This window comes from Pleurodeles waltl, chromosome 4_1 (genome assembly GCF_031143425.1).
Source record: "Pleurodeles waltl isolate 20211129_DDA chromosome 4_1, aPleWal1.hap1.20221129, whole genome shotgun sequence".
NCBI lineage: Eukaryota > Metazoa > Chordata > Amphibia > Caudata > Salamandridae > Pleurodeles > Pleurodeles waltl.
This window is the reverse complement of record NC_090442.1, coordinates 38,354,299-38,373,093: the sequence shown is the minus strand read 5'-3', so window position 1 is coordinate 38,373,093 and position 18,795 is coordinate 38,354,299. Positions and strand designations below refer to the sequence as shown.

Genomic DNA, 18,795 nt, shown 5'->3' with positions numbered 1-18,795 from the left:
GTCATGCTTGTTACCCAAATGTGCAGCGTGTCATTTTATACAGCTTTCTTTATTGAAATTAAACTTGGACTCACTTGAAATATTCTCTTTCAAAATGAATGTTTGAGCTGCTGTGAATTTTATTTCTAGAGGTGGTGACCGGCTTTCAGGTACGTGCTTAGGTCAAGGCCCTCTTCATGTCACTTGTATAAGCTAATTCAGGGAGCAAATTAGCAAGTCAAGAAATGGGAAGTCTGAACTACTGTCAAAGCAGTTTCATTCTCTTTTCAAATAATCCAAAAATACCATTGCAGCATAAAACAGAGTATTCAATAAAAGAAGAAAGGAGGATTAACGGCAAAAAAGCACAGCATAAGATATGAAACTTTGGAAATTATCTAGATATTGTTTGAAAAAACTCCTTTGATGGAAAGAAGATGAAGAACGGTATGGGATCCTGTCCTGCGCACCTGTAAGTGATATGTTCCACATCCATTCATACCACCTAACCCTAAACACCCAAACATATTGCAGTCAGTGACCATGTGGCCTAATGGATAAGGCGTCTGACTTCGGATCAGAAGATTGAGGGTTCGAGTCCCTTCATGGTTGAGTCTTTTTCTCACAGCACCCAACTTATCTTTACATAAAAACTGGAAACACACTCTTACAATACTCCTTTCACTCTCACTCATTAAGAAAGCCCAATGCAAACTGCACAATCAGTCACGTTATGCCTTCAGCATTGCTACTTTTCGGTCTTTCTGCCATACCAAAGTACCTCTTCATAATTGCCACGGATATGCAATACGTATACAACAATATGACATGGCACAATCATTCCGAACAGAACTGTGGGCAGATTCAGTGCAGGGAGTGTGTGGGTGCAGAAAGCAGAAACTATGCATGGGTAGAAGCTCTATGATTTTCTCCAGGAATAATGCTAATTGTCCCTCTGAAAAAGTATAGTACTAGAGAAGAATCATAAAGGATTGACACAATTGCTGCCTTTGCTGTTGCCCCAGATGCGTAATCTGTCAAGGACTGGTCTCTTGCAGATTGAGGCACCTAGTTGCAATTGTGTGGTAAAAATCACCCTTACAACCATTTTTGCTATAAACTTGAGATCTTTCTGAGATACTATCTCACAGACTTCTTATGAATGAGGAACTCTGAAATTGTCACATTCCAATTTGTACGTCCTTAAAACTCTGCTGGTTATTCAAATGGGCAGATTGTTTTTTAAATTCCTTTCTGTCTCGAGTTGTAGTTATATTGATACAGAGGCATAATTGTTGAATGATACATATTGGTTTGATTGAAATATGTTCGTAGAGGTGGTGATAGGCTTTCTGTGTCTGTCTGAGAGCAAGGACCGGTTAACGTCTTTTTCCAAGAGCAGTTTGTTGTGAAAGGTATCAGGCAAAGGAGTATGCATTGTGATGTGGTTCTCTGACTGCTTCTGTCCACTTGCCAAAAGTTCCAAGGCCCTATGATAGCACAAAAACGGTAAGATTGAAGTGGTGGGTGCCGGAGGTTTAAAATGGTCAGTTTAATTAAGGACAGAAAAGTGAAACGAATGACTGAAGAAATACTGTATGTGGCCATGAACTGAGATGAAAGGATGATTTTGGAACTCTGTCTTGCAGATTACCCTCAATGCCGCAATGGATAGGGCACTACTCTCACAGACCAGGGTGTGTAAGTTTAAGTCTATCTGAGGTGCACACCCTGAACTAATACATTTTTGCTGAAACCTAATCATATTGTTTACTCTTCCTCGTAGCAGCTTACCAGGGTGATAGTATATTGCAACAGAACCATTCCACTTCTTCACTGAAAAGAGTCATGCTGGTTACCCAAATGTGCAGCGTGTCATTTTATACAACTTGCTTTATTGAAATTAAACTTGGACTCACTTGAAATATTCTCTTTCAAAATGAATGTTTTGAGCTGCTGTGAATTTTATTTCTAGAGGTGGTGACAGGCTTTCAGGTACGTGCTTAGGTCAAGGCCCTGTTCATGTCACTTGTATAAGCTAATTCAGGGAGCAAATTAGCAAGTCAAGAAATGGGAAGTCTGAACTACTGTCAAAGCAGTTTCATTCTCTTTTCAAATAATCCAAAAATACCATAGCAGCATAAAACAGAGTATTCAGTAAAAGAAGAAAGGAGGATTAACGGCAAAAAAGCACAGCATAAGATATGTGTTGGAAAATGGGTTATTGGTAGGGCAGGTAGGTACCTACACCTAGCAACAAGCCACTAACCTCCACATAGGTACAGTTAGGTCTCAGTAAATTAATCCCAGCTCAACCCTTGGTAGCTTGGCAACGAGCGTCAAGGCTTAACTTAGGAGACAAAGTGTAAAGCATTCAAATATCACAAAACAGTAATTAAATAAAACACAGGAAACAGTTTAAAAATCCAAAACCAATTTATAAAAATAGCTTATATTTTTATCTTTAAAATGACACAAAAACGATTAAAATCGGTTCAGGGGAACCGGAGATATGAATTTTTAAAGAATTATTACTTTTCTAGCGCTTAGAAACAAAAAGCGCCAATCGGGTCATCTGGTTGCACCAGGACCGGGGCAAAGTCAAACTTTCAGGCCGACCGCGATGGAGCCCTGCTCGGCTACAGGTCGCGGGAGGCCTCGGTCAAAAAGTTACCTTCTGACTTAGTCTTTATTTTGAAGTTTTTCTTCACCGGGACGAACCTGCCAGTTGAATCCGACCTCCTGGAGCCCTTGTCCGGATACGCGATGTGGGTTTCCTCGGTGGAGACTTTTACCTTTGGACTTAGTCGTTTTTTCGAGATGAAAATCCTTCGACCGGGGTAAACCTGGATCTTGATCCGACGTCCATGGAGCCCTTCTCGGATACGATGGCTGGGAGGTCCCGGTCAACTTTTTACGTTCGGACTTAGTCTCTTTTTGGGATGTTTTTCTTTACCGGGACGAACCACGAAGTCAGGCCGGGTCGCGGTTGAGGCAAGCCGGCTAGAATTTCCGCGGCGGGTCGGTCCCTCTCTGGAGCTTTTTTCCAAAAATTCTCAAATCTTTTCCAAACTTCTGGGGCTTCACCCAGATGTTCTTTTAAGGTTCTTTTGGGGTCCACAGCTCACCCCAAGGGTCCAGAAGTTCTGTGATGGTCCTTGGGGGGTGCAGACTTCAACTCCCAGAATGCACCTGGCGCAAACTCCTTTTTGGCCACTGGACAGTGGTCAGCTGGTCGCTTTCTTCAGGAGTTGGTGCAGGGGACTCTGGTTTAGCAATTTTTCACCTGTAGCAAACAGGGAGTCCCTCCTTGAACCAGTTGAAGCCAGGCAAAGTCCTTCTTGTGGTGAAGCCCAAGTGTGCAGCTGGTGCAGTCCTTCTGAGTGCAGGTTCCAGGTGCAGGCCAGGGGTCCAGCAGGGCAGTCCTTCTTCTTCTTTAGTTCCTTTCTTGTTGAATTCTGGAGGGGGTCTGAGGTGTGGGTGCAGGTCTGCCAGTTTTATCCTTGCTCCTGGGTGAAAAGCAGGGGGGCCCTGGTTCTCCAATCAGGGACAGGGTCGTCCCCCTGTGATGACCACTTCCTGGGAAGTGTGGCAAAAATCCATCCCAGAAGGCAACAGTCTCTAAAAATCCAACATGGATGAATCTGATTTTTGGAGGTTACATCTGGCTGAGCCCACCCACTGGTGTGGCTAAAAATCATAAACACACCCCTCTCCTGCCCTCTCCTAATCTAATCAAGGGGGCACCTAATTGTCTGGGGTTGCAGGATGTGGGGGTGTTGCTGGGTGCTGCAAATGTCCTTCTCTGCCTTTGAAGACCAGTTTGGCAGCCCTCCCCCTTCCTGCCTCACCATCTGCTGAGGGGAGATTCTCTCCCCCAAGCACATTCCTTTGTGTGAAGCCTGGCCACTTCACACCTCATCAAGGCAGCCTGGCAGAAGCTGCTGCAGGCTGGCCAATCAGAGCACAGCAGCAAAAACAATGCAGAGCTGAAATTGGCAACTTTTTAGGTAAAGTCTAAACTTTTTACCTGAACAAGTTATATTAAATCCAACAACTGGAAGTTGTGGGATTTAGTACAACAATTAATTTGATACCAAATTCTTGGTATGTAACATTTAAGGAGACTTTAAAATGTAAAATAAAGTCTGCCCATTCTAGCCTATGAAGGCCATTTACTTCAATGAGGGAAAAACGAATTTGGCTGTTTTTACCTCACCAGGGCTTATAAATCTATTTTTATAAAGTCCCTGCTTATAGTTACATGGCACCCAGCCCTAGGGGCACATAGGGCACACCTTAGGGGTGACTTATATGTAAAAATAAGGTAGTTTAAGACTTTGGAAGTACCTTTAATTCCAAAGTCGAATTTGCATATAACTTTAATTTAAAAGCAGCCAGCAAGGCAGGCTTGCTTTTAAAATGACACTGGGCACCTCAGCAGTGCACCTAGGTGTGCACCACCTATGCTGTGGTCCCTAAACCTACATGCCCTACCATATACTAGGGACTTATAGGTAGGTTAACTTAGCCAATTATAATTAGCCTAATTTGCATATCCATTTTACACAGAGCACAGGCCCTGGGACTGGTTAGCAGTACCCAGGGCACCATCAAAGTCAGGAAAACACCAGCAAAAAGAGGAAAATGGAGGCAAAAAGTTATGGGGCCTCTGCAATCAGCCCTGTTTTCTCACAATATGAAACTTTGGAAATTATCTAGATATTGTTTGAAAAAACTCCTTTGATGGAAAGAAGATGAAGAACGGTATGGGATCCTGTCCTGTGCACCTGTAATTGATATGTTCCACATCCATTCATACCACCTAACCCTAAACACCCAAACATATTGCAGTCAGTGACCATGTGGCCTAATGGATCAGGCGTCTAACTTTGGATCAGAAGATTGAGGGTTCGAGTCCCTTCATGGTTGAGTCTTTTTCTCACAGCACCCAACTTATCTTTACATACAAACTGGAAACACACTCTTACAATACTCCTTTCACTCTCACTCATTAAGAAAGCCCAATGCAAACTGCACAGCCAGTCACGTTATGCCTTCAGCATTGCTACTTTTCTGTCTTTCTGCCATACCAAAGTACCTCTTCATAAATGCCACGGATATGCAATACGTACACAACAATATGACATGGCACAATCATTCTGAACAGAACTGTGGGTAGATTCAGTGCAGGGAGTGTGTGCGTGCAGAAAGCAGAAACTATGCATGGGTAGAAGCTCTATGATTTTCTCCAGGAATAATGCAAATTGTCCCTCAGAAAAAGTATAGTACTAGAAAAGAATCATATAGGATTGACACAATTGCTGCCTTTGCTGTTGACCCAGTTGTGTAATCTGTCAAGGAGTGGTCTCTTGCAGATTGAGGCACCTAGTTGCAATTGTGTGGTAAAGATCACCCTTACAACCATTTTTGCTATAAACTTGAGATCTTTCAGAGATACTATCTCGCAGACTTCTTATGAATGAGGAACTCTGAAATTGTCACATTCCACTTTGTACATCCTTAAAACTCTGCTGGTTATTCAAATGGGCAGATTGTTTTTTAAATTCCTTTCTGTCTCGAGTTGTAGTTATATTGATACAGAGGCATAATTGTTGAATGATATATATTGGTTTGATTGAAATATGTTCGTAGAGGTGGTGATAGGCTTTCTGTGTCTGTCTGAGAGCAAGGACCGGTTAACGTCTTTTTCCAAGAGCACTTTGTTGTGAAAGGTATCAGGCAAAGGAGTATGTATTGTGATGTGGTTCTCTGACTGCTTCTGTCCACTTGCCAAAAGTTCCAAGGCCCTATGATAGCACAAAAACTGTAAGATTGAAGTGGTGGGTGCCGGAGGTTTAAAATGGTCAGTTTAATTAAAGACAGAAAAGTGAAACGAATGACTGCAGAAATACTGTATGTGGCCATGAACTGAGATGAAAGGATGATTTTGGAACTCTGTCTTGCAGATTACCCTCAATGCCGCAATGGATAGGGCACTACTCTCACAGACCAGGGTGTGTAAGTTTAAGTCTATCTGAGGTGCACACCCTGAACTAATACATTTTTGCTGAAACCTAATCATATTGTTTACTCTTCCTCGTAGCAGCTTGCCAGGGTGATAGTATATTGCAACAGAACCATTCCACTTCTTCACTGAAAACTGTCATGCTGGTTACCCAAATGTGCAGCGTGTCATTTTATACAGCTTTCTTTATTGAAATTAAACTTGGACTCACTTGAAATATTCTCTTTCAAAATGAATGTTTTGAGCTGCTGTGAATTTTATTTCTAGAGGTGGTGACATGCTTTCAGGTACGTGCTTAGGTCAAGGCCCTGTTCATGTCACTTGTATAAGCTAATTCAGGGAGCAAATTAGCAAGTCAAGAAATGGGAAGTCTGAACTACTGTCAAAGCAGTTTCATTCTCTTTTCAAATAATCCAAAAATACCATTGCAGCATAAAACAGAGTATTCAATAAAAGAAGAAAGGAGGATTAATGGCAAAAAAAGCACAGCATAAGATATGAAACTTTGGAAATTATCTAGATATTGTTTGAAAAAACTCCTTTGATGGAAAGAAGATCAAGAACGGTATGGGATCCTGTCCTGCGCAACTGTAATTGATATGTTCCACATCCATTCATACCACCTAACCCTAAACACCCAAAGATATTGCAGTCAGAGACCATGTGGCCTAATGGATAAGGCGTCTGACTTCAGATCAGAAGATTGAGGGTTTGAGTCAGTTTATGGTTGAGTCTTTTTCTCACAGCACCCAACATATCTTTACATACAAACTCTTACAATACTCCTTTCACTCTCACTCATTAAGAAAGCCCAATGCAAACTGCACAATCAGTCACGTTATGCCTTCAGCATTGCTACTTTTCTGTCTTTCTGCCATACCAAAGTACCTCTTCATAAATGCCACGGATATGCAATACGTACACAACAATATGACATGGCACAATCATTCCGAACAGAACTGTGGGTAGATTCAGTGCAGGGAGTGTGTGCGTGCAGAAAGCAGAAACTATGCATGGGTAGAAGCTCTATGATTTTCTCCAGGAATAATGCAAATTGTCCCTCAGAAAAAGTATAGTACTAGAAAAGAATCATAAAGGATTGACACAATTGCTGCTTTTGCTGTTGCCCCAGTTGTGTAATCTGTCAAGGACTGGTCTCTTGCAGATTGAGGCACCTAGTTGCAATTGTGTGGTAAAGATCACCCTTACAACCATTTTTGCTATAAACTTGAGATCTTTCTGAGATACTATCTCACAGACTTCTTATGAATGAGGAACTCTGAAATTGTCACATTCCAATCTGTACGTCCTTAAAACTCTGCTGGTTATTCAAATGGGCAGATTGTTTTTTAAATTCCTTTCTGTCTCGAGTTGTAGTTATATTGATACAGAGGAATAATTGTTGAATGATATATATTGGTTTGATTGAAATATGTTCGTAGAGGTGGTGATAGGCTTTCTGTGTCTGTCTGAGAGCAAGGACCGGTTAATGTCTTTTTCCAAGAGCAGTTTGTTGTGAAAGGTATCAGGCAAAGGAGTATGTATTGTGATGTGGTTCTCTGACTGCTTCTGTCCACTTGCCAAAAGTTCCAAGGCCCTATGATAGCACAAAAACGGTAAGATTGAAGTGGTGGGTGCCGGAGGTTTAAAATGGTCAGTTTAATTAAAGACAGAAAAGTGAAACGAATGACTGCAGAAATACTGTATGTGGCCATGAACTGAGATGAAAGGATGATTTTGGAACTCTGTCTTGCAGATTACCCTCAATGCCGCAATGGATAGGGCACTACTCTCACAGACCAGGGTGTGTAACTTTAAGTCTATCTGAGGTGCACACCCTGAACTAATACATTTTTGTTGAAACCTAATCATATTGTTTACTCTTCCTCGTAGCAGCTTGCCAGGGTGATAGTATATTGCAACAGAACCATTCCACTTCTTCACTGAAAAGAGTCATGCTGGTTACCCAAATGTGCAGCGTGTCATTTTATACAGCTTTCTTTATTGAAATTAAACTTGGACTCACTTGAAATATTCTCTTTCAAAATGAATGTTTTGAGCTGCTGTGAATTTTATTTCTACAGGTGGTGACAGGCTTTCAGGTACGTGCTTAGGTCAAGGCCCTGTTCATGTCACTTGAATAAGCTAATTCAGGGAGCAAATTAGCAAGTCAAGAAATGGGAAGTCTGAACTACTGTCAAAGCAGTTTCATTCTCTTTTCAAATAATCCAAGAATACCATTGCAGCATAAAACAGAGTATTAAATAAAAGAAGAAAGGAGGATTAACGGCAAAAAAGCACAGCATAAGATATGAAACTTTGGAAATTATCTAGATATTGTTTGAAAAAACTCCTTTGATGGAAAGAAGATGAAGAACGGTATGGGATCCTGTCCTGCGCACCTGTAATTGATATGTTCCACATCCATTCATACCACCTAACCCTAAACACCCAAACATATTGCAGTCAGTGACCATGTGGCCTAATGGATAAGGCGTCTGACTTCGGATCAGAAGATTGAGGGTTTGAGTCCCTTCATGGTTGAGTCTTTTTCTCACAGCACCCAACTTATCTCTACATACCAACTGGAAATACACTCTTACAATACTCCTTTCACTCTCACTCATTAAGAAAGGCCAATGCAAACTGCACAATCAGTCACGTTATGCCTTCAGCATTGCTACTTTTCTGTCTTTCTGCCATACCAAAGTACCTCTTCATAAATGCCACGGATATGCAATACGTATACAACAATATGACATGGCACAATCATTCTTAACAGAACTGTGGGTAGATTCAGTGCAGGGAGTGTGTGCGTGCAGAAAGCAGAAACTATGCATGCGTAGAAACTCTATGATTTTCTCCAGGAATAATGCAAATTGTCCCTCAGAAAAAATATAGTACTGGAGAAGAATCATAAAGGATTGACACAATTGCTGCCTTTGCTGTTGCCCCAATTGTGTAATCTGTCAAGGACTGGTCTCTTGCAGATTGAGGCACCTAGTTGCAATTGTGTGGTAAAAATCACCCTTACAACCATTTTTGCTATAAACTTGAGATCTTTCTGAGATACTATCTCACAGACTTCTTATGAATGAGGAACTCTGAAATTGTCACATTCCAATTTGTACGTCCTTAAAACTCTGCTGGTTATTCAAATGGGCAGATTGTTTTTTAAATTCCTTTCTGTCTCGAGTTGTAGTTATATTGATACAGAGGCATAATTGTTGAATGATATATATTGGTTTGATTGAAATATGTTCGTAGAGGTGGTGATAGGCTTTCTGTGTCTGTCTGAGAGCAAGGACCGGTTAACGTCTTTTTCCAAGAGCACTTTGTTGTGAAAGGTATCAGGCAAAGGAGTATGTATTGTGATGTGGTTCTCTGACTGCTTCTGTCCACTTGCCAAAAGTTCCAAGGCCCTATGATAGCACAAAAACGGTAAGATTGAAGTGGTGGGTGCCGGAGGTTTAAAATGGTCAGTTTAATTAAAGACAGAAAAGTGAAACGAATGACTGCAGAAATACTGTATGTGGCCATGAACTGAGATGAAAGGATGATTTTGGAACTCTGTCTTGCAGATTACCCTCAATGCCGCAATGGATAGGGCACTACTCTCACAGACCAGGGTGTGTAAGTTTAAGTCTATCTGAGGTGCACACCCTGAACTAATACATTTTTGCTGAAACCTAATCATATTGTTTACTCTTCCTCGTAGCAGCTTGCCAGGGTGATAGTATATTGCAACAGAACCATTCCACTTCTTCACTGAAAACTGTCATGCTGGTTACCCAAATGTGCAGCGTGTCATTTTATACAGCTTTCTTTATTGAAATTAAACTTGGACTCACTTGAAATATTCTCTTTCAAAATGAATGTTTTGAGCTGCTGTGAATTTTATTTCTAGAGGTGGTGACATGCTTTCAGGTACGTGCTTAGGTCAAGGCCCTGTTCATGTCACTTGTATAAGCTAATTCAGGGAGCAAATTAGCAAGTCAAGAAATGGGAAGTCTGAACTACTGTCAAAGCAGTTTCATTCTCTTTTCAAATAATCCAAAAATACCATTGCAGCATAAAACAGAGTATTCAATAAAAGAAGAAAGGAGGATTAATGGCAAAAAAAGCACAGCATAAGATATGAAACTTTGGAAATTATCTAGATATTGTTTGAAAAAACTCCTTTGATGGAAAGAAGATCAAGAACGGTATGGGATCCTGTCCTGCGCAACTGTAATTGATATGTTCCACATCCATTCATACCACCTAACCCTAAACACCCAAAGATATTGCAGTCAGAGACCATGTGGCCTAATGGATAAGGCGTCTGACTTCAGATCAGAAGATTGAGGGTTCGAGTCTGTTCATGGTTGAGTCTTTTTCTCACAGCACCCAACTTATCTTTACATACAAACTGGAAACAAACTCTTACAATACTCCTTTCACTCTCACTCATTAAGAAAGCCCAATGCAAACTGCACAATCAGTCACGTTATGCCTTCAGCATTGCTACTTTTCTGTCTTTCTGCCATACCAAAGTACCTCTTCATAAATGCCACGGATATGCAATACGTACACAACAATATGACATGGCACAATCATTCCGAACAGAACTGTGGGTAGATTCAGTGCAGGGAGTGTGTGCGTGCAGAAAGCAGAAACTATGCATGGGTAGAAGCTCTATGATTTTCTCCAGGAATAATGCAAATTGTCCCTCAGAAAAAGTATAGTACTAGAAAAGAATCATAAAGGATTGACACAATTGCTGCTTTTGCTGTTGCCCCAGTTGTGTAATCTGTCAAGGACTGGTCTCTTGCAGATTGAGGCACCTAGTTGCAATTGTGTGGTAAAGATCACCCTTACAACCATTTTTGCTATAAACTTGAGATCTTTCTGAGATACTATCTCACAGACTTCTTATGAATGAGGAACTCTGAAATTGTCACATTCCAATCTGTACGTCCTTAAAACTCTGCTGGTTATTCAAATGGGCAGATTGTTTTTTAAATTCCTTTCTGTCTCGAGTTGTAGTTATATTGATACAGAGGAATAATTGTTGAATGATATATATTGGTTTGATTGAAATATGTTCGTAGAGGTGGTGATAGGCTTTCTGTGTCTGTCTGAGAGCAAGGACCGGTTAACGTCTTTTTCCAAGAGCAGTTTGTTGTGAAAGGTATCAGGCAAAGGAGTATGTATTGTGATGTGGTTCTCTGACTGCTTCTGTCCACTTGCCAAAAGTTCCAAGGCCCTATGATAGCACAAAAACGGTAAGATTGAAGTGGTGGGTGCCGGAGGTTTAAAATGGTCAGTTTAATTAAAGACAGAAAAGTGAAACGAATGACTGCAGAAATACTGTATGTGGCCATGAACTGAGATGAAAGGATGATTTTGGAACTCTGTCTTGCAGATTACCCTCAATGCCGCAATGGATAGGGCACTACTCTCACAGACCAGGGTGTGTAAGTTTAAGTCTATCTGAGGTGCACACCCTGAACTAATACATTTTTGCTGAAACCTAATCATATTGTTTACTCTTCCTCGTAGCAGCTTGCCAGGGTGATAGTATATTGCAACAGAACCATTCCACTTCTTCACTGAAAAGTGTCATGTTGGTTACCCAAATGTGCAGCGTGTCATTTTATACAGCTTTCTTTATTGAAATTAAACTTGGACTCACTTGAAATATTCTCTTTCAAAATGAATCTTTTGAGCTGCTGTGAATTTTATTTCTAGAGGTGGTGACAGCCTTTCAGGTATGTGCTTAGGTCAAGGCCCTGTTCATGTCACTTGTATAAGCTAATTCAGGGAGCAAATTAGCAAGTCAAGAAATGGGAAGTCTGAACTACTGTTAAAGCAGTTTCATTCTCTTTTCAAATAATCCAAAAATACCATTGCAGCATAAAACAGAGTATTCAATAAAAGAAGAAGGAGGATTAACGGCAAAAAAGCACATCATAAGATATGAAACTTTAGAAATTATCTAGATATTGTTTGAAAAAACTCCTTTGATGGAAAGAAGATGAAGAACGGTATGGGATCCTGTCCTGCGCACCTGTAATTGATATGTTCCACATCCATTCATACCCCCTAACCCTAAACACCCAAACATATTGCAGTCAGTGACCATGTGGCCTAATGGATAAGGCGTCTGACTTCAGATCAGAAGATTGAGGGTTCGAGTCCCTTCATGGTTGAGTCTTTTTCTCACAGTTCCCAACTTATCTTTACATACCAACTGGAAATACACTCTTACAATACTCCTTTCACTCTCACTCATTAAGAAAGCCCAATGCAAACTGCACAATCAGTCACGTTATGCCTTCAGCATTGCTACTTTTCTGTCTTTCTGCCATACCAAAGTACCTCTTCATAAATGCCACGGATATGCAATACGTATACAACAATATGACATGGCACAATCATTCTTAACAGAACTGTGGGTAGATTCAGTGCAGGGAGTGTGTGCGTGCAGAAAGCAGAAACTATGCATGCGTAGAAACTCTATGATTTTCTCCCGGAATAATGCAAATTGTCCCTCAGAAAAAATATAGTACTGGAGAAGAATCATAAAGGATTGACACAATTGCTGCCTTTGCTGTTGCCCCAATTGTGTAATCTGTCAAGGACTGGTCTCTTGCAGATTGAGGCACCTAGTTGCAATTGTGTGGTATAAATCACCCTTACAACCATTTTTGCTATAAACTTGAGATCTTTCTGAGATACTATCTCACAGACTTCTTATGAATAAGGAACTCTGAAATTGTCACATTCCAATTTGTACGTCCTTAAAACTCTGCTGGTTATTCAAATGGGCAGGTTGTTTTTTAAATTCCTTTCTGTCTCGAGTTGTAGTTATATTGATACAGAGGCATAATTGTTGAATGATATATATTGGTTTGATTGAAATATGTTCGTAGAGGTGGTGATAGGCTTTCTGCGTCTGTCTGAGAGCAAGGACCGGTTAACGTCTTTTTCCAAGAGCAATTTGTTGTGAAAGGTATCAGGCAAAGGAGTATGTATTGTGATGTGGTTCTCTGACTGCTTCTGTCCACTTGCCAAAAGTTCCAAGGCCCTATGAAAGCACAAAAACGGTAAGAATGAAGTGGTGGGTGCCGGAGGTTTAAAATGGTCAGTTTAATTAAAGACAGAAAAGTGAAACGAATGACTGCAGAAATACTGTATGTGGCCATGAACTGAGATGAAAGGATGATTTTGGAACTCTGTCTTGCAGATTACACTCAATGCCGCAATCGATAGGGCACTACTCTCACAGACCAGGGTGTGTAAGTTTAAGTCTATCTGAGGTGCACACCCTGAACTAATACATTTTTGCTGAAACCTAATCATATTGTTTACTCTTCCTCGAAGCAGCTTGCCAGGGTGATAGTATATTGCACAGAACCATTCCACTTCTTCACTGAAAAGAGTCATGCTTGTTACCCAAATGTGCAGCGTGTCATTTTATACAGCTTTCTTTATTGAAATTAAACTTGGACTCACTTGAAATATTCTCTTTCAAAATGAATGTTTGAGCTGCTGTGAATTTTATTTCTAGAGGTGGTGACCGGCTTTCAGGTACGTGCTTAGGTCAAGGCCCTCTTCATGTCACTTGTATAAGCTAATTCAGGGAGCAAATTAGCAAGTCAAGAAATGGGAAGTCTGAACTACTGTCAAAGCAGTTTCATTCTCTTTTCAAATAATCCAAAAATACCATTGCAGCATAAAACAGAGTATTCAATAAAAGAAGAAAGGAGGATTAACGGCAAAAAAGCACAGCATAAGATATGAAACTTTGGAAATTATCTAGATATTGTTTGAAAAAACTCCTTTGATGGAAAGAAGATGAAGAACGGTATGGGATCCTGTCCTGCGCACCTGTAAGTGATATGTTCCACATCCATTCATACCACCTAACCCTAAACACCCAAACATATTGCAGTCAGTGACCATGTGGCCTAATGGATAAGGCGTCTGACTTCGGATCAGAAGATTGAGGGTTCGAGTCCCTTCATGGTTGAGTCTTTTTCTCACAGCACCCAACTTATCTTTACATAAAAACTGGAAACACACTCTTACAATACTCCTTTCACTCTCACTCATTAAGAAAGCCCAATGCAAACTGCACAATCAGTCACGTTATGCCTTCAGCATTGCTACTTTTCGGTCTTTCTGCCATACCAAAGTACCTCTTCATAATTGCCACGGATATGCAATACGTATACAACAATATGACATGGCACAATCATTCCGAACAGAACTGTGGGCAGATTCAGTGCAGGGAGTGTGTGGGTGCAGAAAGCAGAAACTATGCATGGGTAGAAGCTCTATGATTTTCTCCAGGAATAATGCTAATTGTCCCTCTGAAAAAGTATAGTACTAGAGAAGAATCATAAAGGATTGACACAATTGCTGCCTTTGCTGTTGCCCCAGTTGCGTAATCTGTCAAGGACTGGTCTCTTGCAGATTGAGGCACCTAGTTGCAATTGTGTGGTAAAAATCACCCTTACAACCATTTTTGCTATAAACTTGAGATCTTTCTGAGATACTATCTCACAGACTTCTTATGAATGAGGAACTCTGAAATTGTCACATTCCAATTTGTACGTCCTTAAAACTCTGCTGGTTATTCAAATGGGCAGATTGTTTTTTAAATTCCTTTCTGTCTCGAGTTGTAGTTATATTGATACAGAGGCATAATTGTTGAATGATATATATTGGTTTGATTGAAATATGTTCGTAGAGGTGGTGATAGGCTTTCTGTGTCTGTCTGAGAGCAAGGACCGGTTAACGTCTTTTTCCAAGAGCAGTTTGTTGTGAAAGGTATCAGGCAAAGGAGTATGCATTGTGATGTGGTTCTCTGACTGCTTCTGTCCACTTGCCAAAAGTTCCAAGGCCCTATGATAGCACAAAAACGGTAAGATTGAAGTGGTGGGTGCCGGAGGTTTAAAATGGTCAGTTTAATTAAGGACAGAAAAGTGAAACGAATGACTGAAGAAATACTGTATGTGGCCATGAACTGAGATGAAAGGATGATTTTGGAACTCTGTCTTGCAGATTACCCTCAATGCCGCAATGGATAGGGCACTACTCTCACAGACCAGGGTGTGTAAGTTTAAGTCTATCTGAGGTGCACACCCTGAACTAATACATTTTTGCTGAAACCTAATCATATTGTTTACTCTTCCTCGTAGCAGCTTACCAGGGTGATAGTATATTGCAACAGAACCATTCCACTTCTTCACTGAAAAGAGTCATGCTGGTTACCCAAATGTGCAGCGTGTCATTTTATACAACTTTCTTTATTGAAATTAAACTTGGACTCACTTGAAATATTCTCTTTCAAAATGAATGTTTTGAGCTGCTGTGAATTTTATTTCTAGAGGTGGTGACAGGCTTTCAGGTACGTGCTTAGGTCAAGGCCCTGTTCATGTCACTTGTATAAGCTAATTCAGGGAGCAAATTAGCAAGTCAAGAAATGGGAAGTCTGAACTACTGTCAAAGCAGTTTCATTCTCTTTTCAAATAATCCAAAAATACCATAGCAGCATAAAACAGAGTATTCAGTAAAAGAAGAAAGGAGGATTAACGGCAAAAAAGCACAGCATAAGATATGTGTTGGAAAATGGGTTATTGGTAGGGCAGGTAGGTACCTACACCTAGCAACAAGCCACTAACCTCCACATAGGTACAGTTAGGTCTCAGTAAATTAATCCCAGCTCAACCCTTGGTAGCTTGGCAACGAGCGTCAAGGCTTAACTTAGGAGACAAAGTGTAAAGCATTCAAATATCACAAAACAGTAATTAAATAAAACACAGGAAACAGTTTAAAAATCCAAAACCAATTTATAAAAATAGCTTATATTTTTATCTTTAAAATGACACAAAAACGATTAAAATCGGTTCAGGGGAACCGGAGATATGAATTTTTAAAGAATTATTACTTTTCTAGCGCTTAGAAACAAAAAGCGCCAATCGGGTCATCTGGTTGCACCAGGACCGGGGCAAAGTCAAACTTTCAGGCCGACCGCGATGGAGCCCTGCTCGGCTACAGGTCGCGGGAGGCCTCGGTCAAAAAGTTACCTTCTGACTTAGTCTTTATTTTGAAGTTTTTCTTCACCGGGACGAACCTGCCAGTTGAATCCGACCTCCTGGAGCCCTTGTCCGGATACGCGATGTGGGTTTCCTCGGTGGAGACTTTTACCTTTGGACTTAGTCGTTTTTTCGAGATGAAAATCCTTCGACCGGGGTAAACCTGGATCTTGATCCGACGTCCATGGAGCCCTTCTCGGATACGATGGCTGGGAGGTCCCGGTCAACTTTTTACGTTCGGACTTAGTCTCTTTTTGGGATGTTTTTCTTTACCGGGACGAACCACGAAGTCAGGCCGGGTCGCGGTTGAGGCAAGCCGGCTAGAATTTCCGCGGCGGGTCGGTCCCTCTCTGGAGCTTTTTTCCAAAAATTCTCAAATCTTTTCCAAACTTCTGGGGCTTCACCCAGATGTTCTTTTAAGGTTCTTTTGGGGTCCACAGCTCACCCCAAGGGTCCAGAAGTTCTGTGATGGTCCTTGGGGGGTGCAGACTTCAACTCCCAGAATGCACCTGGCGCAAACTCCTTTTTGGCCACTGGACAGTGGTCAGCTGGTCGCTTTCTTCAGGAGTTGGTGCAGGGGACTCTGGTTTAGCAATTTTTCACCTGTAGCAAACAGGGAGTCCCTCCTTGAACCAGTTGAAGCCAGGCAAAGTCCTTCTTGTGGTGAAGCCCAAGTGTGCAGCTGGTGCAGTCCTTCTGAGTGCAGGTTCCAGGTGCAGGCCAGGGGTCCAGCAGGGCAGTCCTTCTTCTTCTTTAGTTCCTTTCTTGTTGAATTCTGGAGGGGATCTGAGGTGTGGGTGCAGGTCTGCCAGTTTTATCCTTGCTCCTGGGTGAAAAGCAGGGGGGCCCTGGTTCTCCAATCAGGGACAGGGTCGTCCCCCTGTGATGACCACTTCCTGGGAAGTGTGGCAAAAATCCATCCCAGAAGGCAACAGTCTCTAAAAATCCAACATGGATGAATCTGATTTTTGGAGGTTACATCTGGCTGAGCCCACCCACTGGTGTGGCTAAAAATCATAAACACACCCCTCTCCTGCCCTCTCCTAATCTAATCAAGGGGGCACCTAATTGTCTGGGGTTGCAGGATGTGGGGGTGTTGCTGGGTGCTGCAAATGTCCTTCTCTGCCTTTGAAGACCAGTTTGGCAGCCCTCCCCCTTCCTGCCTCACCATCTGCTGAGGGGAGATTCTCTCCCCCAAGCACATTCCTTTGTGTGAAGCCTGGCCACTTCACACCTCATCAAGGCAGCCTGGCAGAAGATGCTGCAGGCTGGCCAATCAGAGCACAGCAGCAAAAACAATGCAGAGCTGAAATTGGCAACTTTTTAGGTAAAGTCTAAACTTTTTACCTGAACAAGTTATATTAAATCCAACAACTGGAAGTTGTGGGATTTAGTACAACAATTAATTTGATACCAAATTCTTGGTATGTAACATTTAAGGAGACTTTAAAATGTAAAATAAAGTCTGCCCATTCTAGCCTATGAAGGCCATTTACTTCAATGAGGGAAAAACGAATTTGGCTGTTTTTACCTCACCAGGGCTTATAAATCTATTTTTATAAAGTCCCTGCTTATAGTTACATGGCACCCAGCCCTAGGGGCACATAGGGCACACCTTAGGGGTGACTTATATGTAAAAATAAGGTAGTTTAAGACTTTGGAAGTACCTTTAATTCCAAAGTCGAATTTGCATATAACTTTAATTTAAAAGCAGCCAGCAAGGCAGGCTTGCTTTTAAAATGACACTGGGCACCTCAGCAGTGCACCTAGGTGTGCACCACCTATGCTGTGGTCCCTAAACCTACATGCCCTACCATATACTAGGGACTTATAGGTAGGTTAACTTAGCCAATTATAATTAGCCTAATTTGCATATCCATTTTACACAGAGCACAGGCCCTGGGACTGGTTAGCAGTACCCAGGGCACCATCAAAGTCAGGAAAACACCAGCAAAAAGAGGAAAATGGAGGCAAAAAGTTATGGGGCCTCTGCAATCAGCCCTGTTTTCTCACAATATGAAACTTTGGAAATTATCTAGATATTGTTTGAAAAAACTCCTTTGATGGAAAGAAGATGAAGAACGGTATGGGATCCTGTCCTGTGCACCTGTAATTGATATGTTCCACATCCATTCATACCACCTAACCCTAAACACCCAAACATATTGCAGTCAGTGACCATGTGGCCTAATGGATCAGGCGTCTAACTTTGGATCAGAAGATTGAGGGTTCGAGTCCCTTCATGGTTGAGTCTTTTTCTCACAGCACCCAACTTATCTTTACATACAAACTGGAAACACACTCTTACAATACTCCTTTCACTCTCACTCATTAAGAAAGGCCAATGCAAACTGCACAATCAGTCACGTTATGCCTTCAGCATTGCTACTTTTCTGTCTTTCTGCCATACCAAAGTACCTCTTCATAAATGCCACGGATATGCAATACGTATACAACAATATGACATGGCACAATCATTCTTAACAGAACTGTGGGTAGATTCAGTGCAGGGAGTGTGTGCGTGCAGAAAGCAGAAACTATGCATGCGTAGAAACTCTATGATTTTCTCCAGGAATAATGCAAATTGTCCCTCAGAAAAAATATAGTACTGGAGAAGAATCATAAAGGATTGACACAATTGCTGCCTTTGCTGTTGCCCCAATTGTGTAATCTGTCAAGGACTGGTCTCTTGCAGATTGA

At 41.4% G+C, this 18,795-nt stretch overlaps 3 non-coding genes across 3 annotated transcripts; all 3 read left to right on the top strand.

Annotated features, from left to right (window-relative positions):
* The first annotated feature begins 518 nt into the window (after positions 1-518).
* TRNAR-UCG (transfer RNA arginine (anticodon UCG)) lies at positions 519-591 on the top strand. The gene has a single exon. It is a non-coding gene; the product is annotated as a tRNA-Arg (tRNA).
* Positions 592-8,478: 7,887 nt separating this feature from the next.
* On the top strand, positions 8,479-8,551 carry TRNAR-UCG (transfer RNA arginine (anticodon UCG)). The gene has a single exon. It is a non-coding gene; the product is annotated as a tRNA-Arg (tRNA).
* A 5,400-nt stretch (positions 8,552-13,951) lies between these two features.
* On the top strand, positions 13,952-14,024 carry TRNAR-UCG (transfer RNA arginine (anticodon UCG)). The gene has a single exon. It is a non-coding gene; the product is annotated as a tRNA-Arg (tRNA).
* Positions 14,025-18,795: the final 4,771 nt, after the last annotated feature.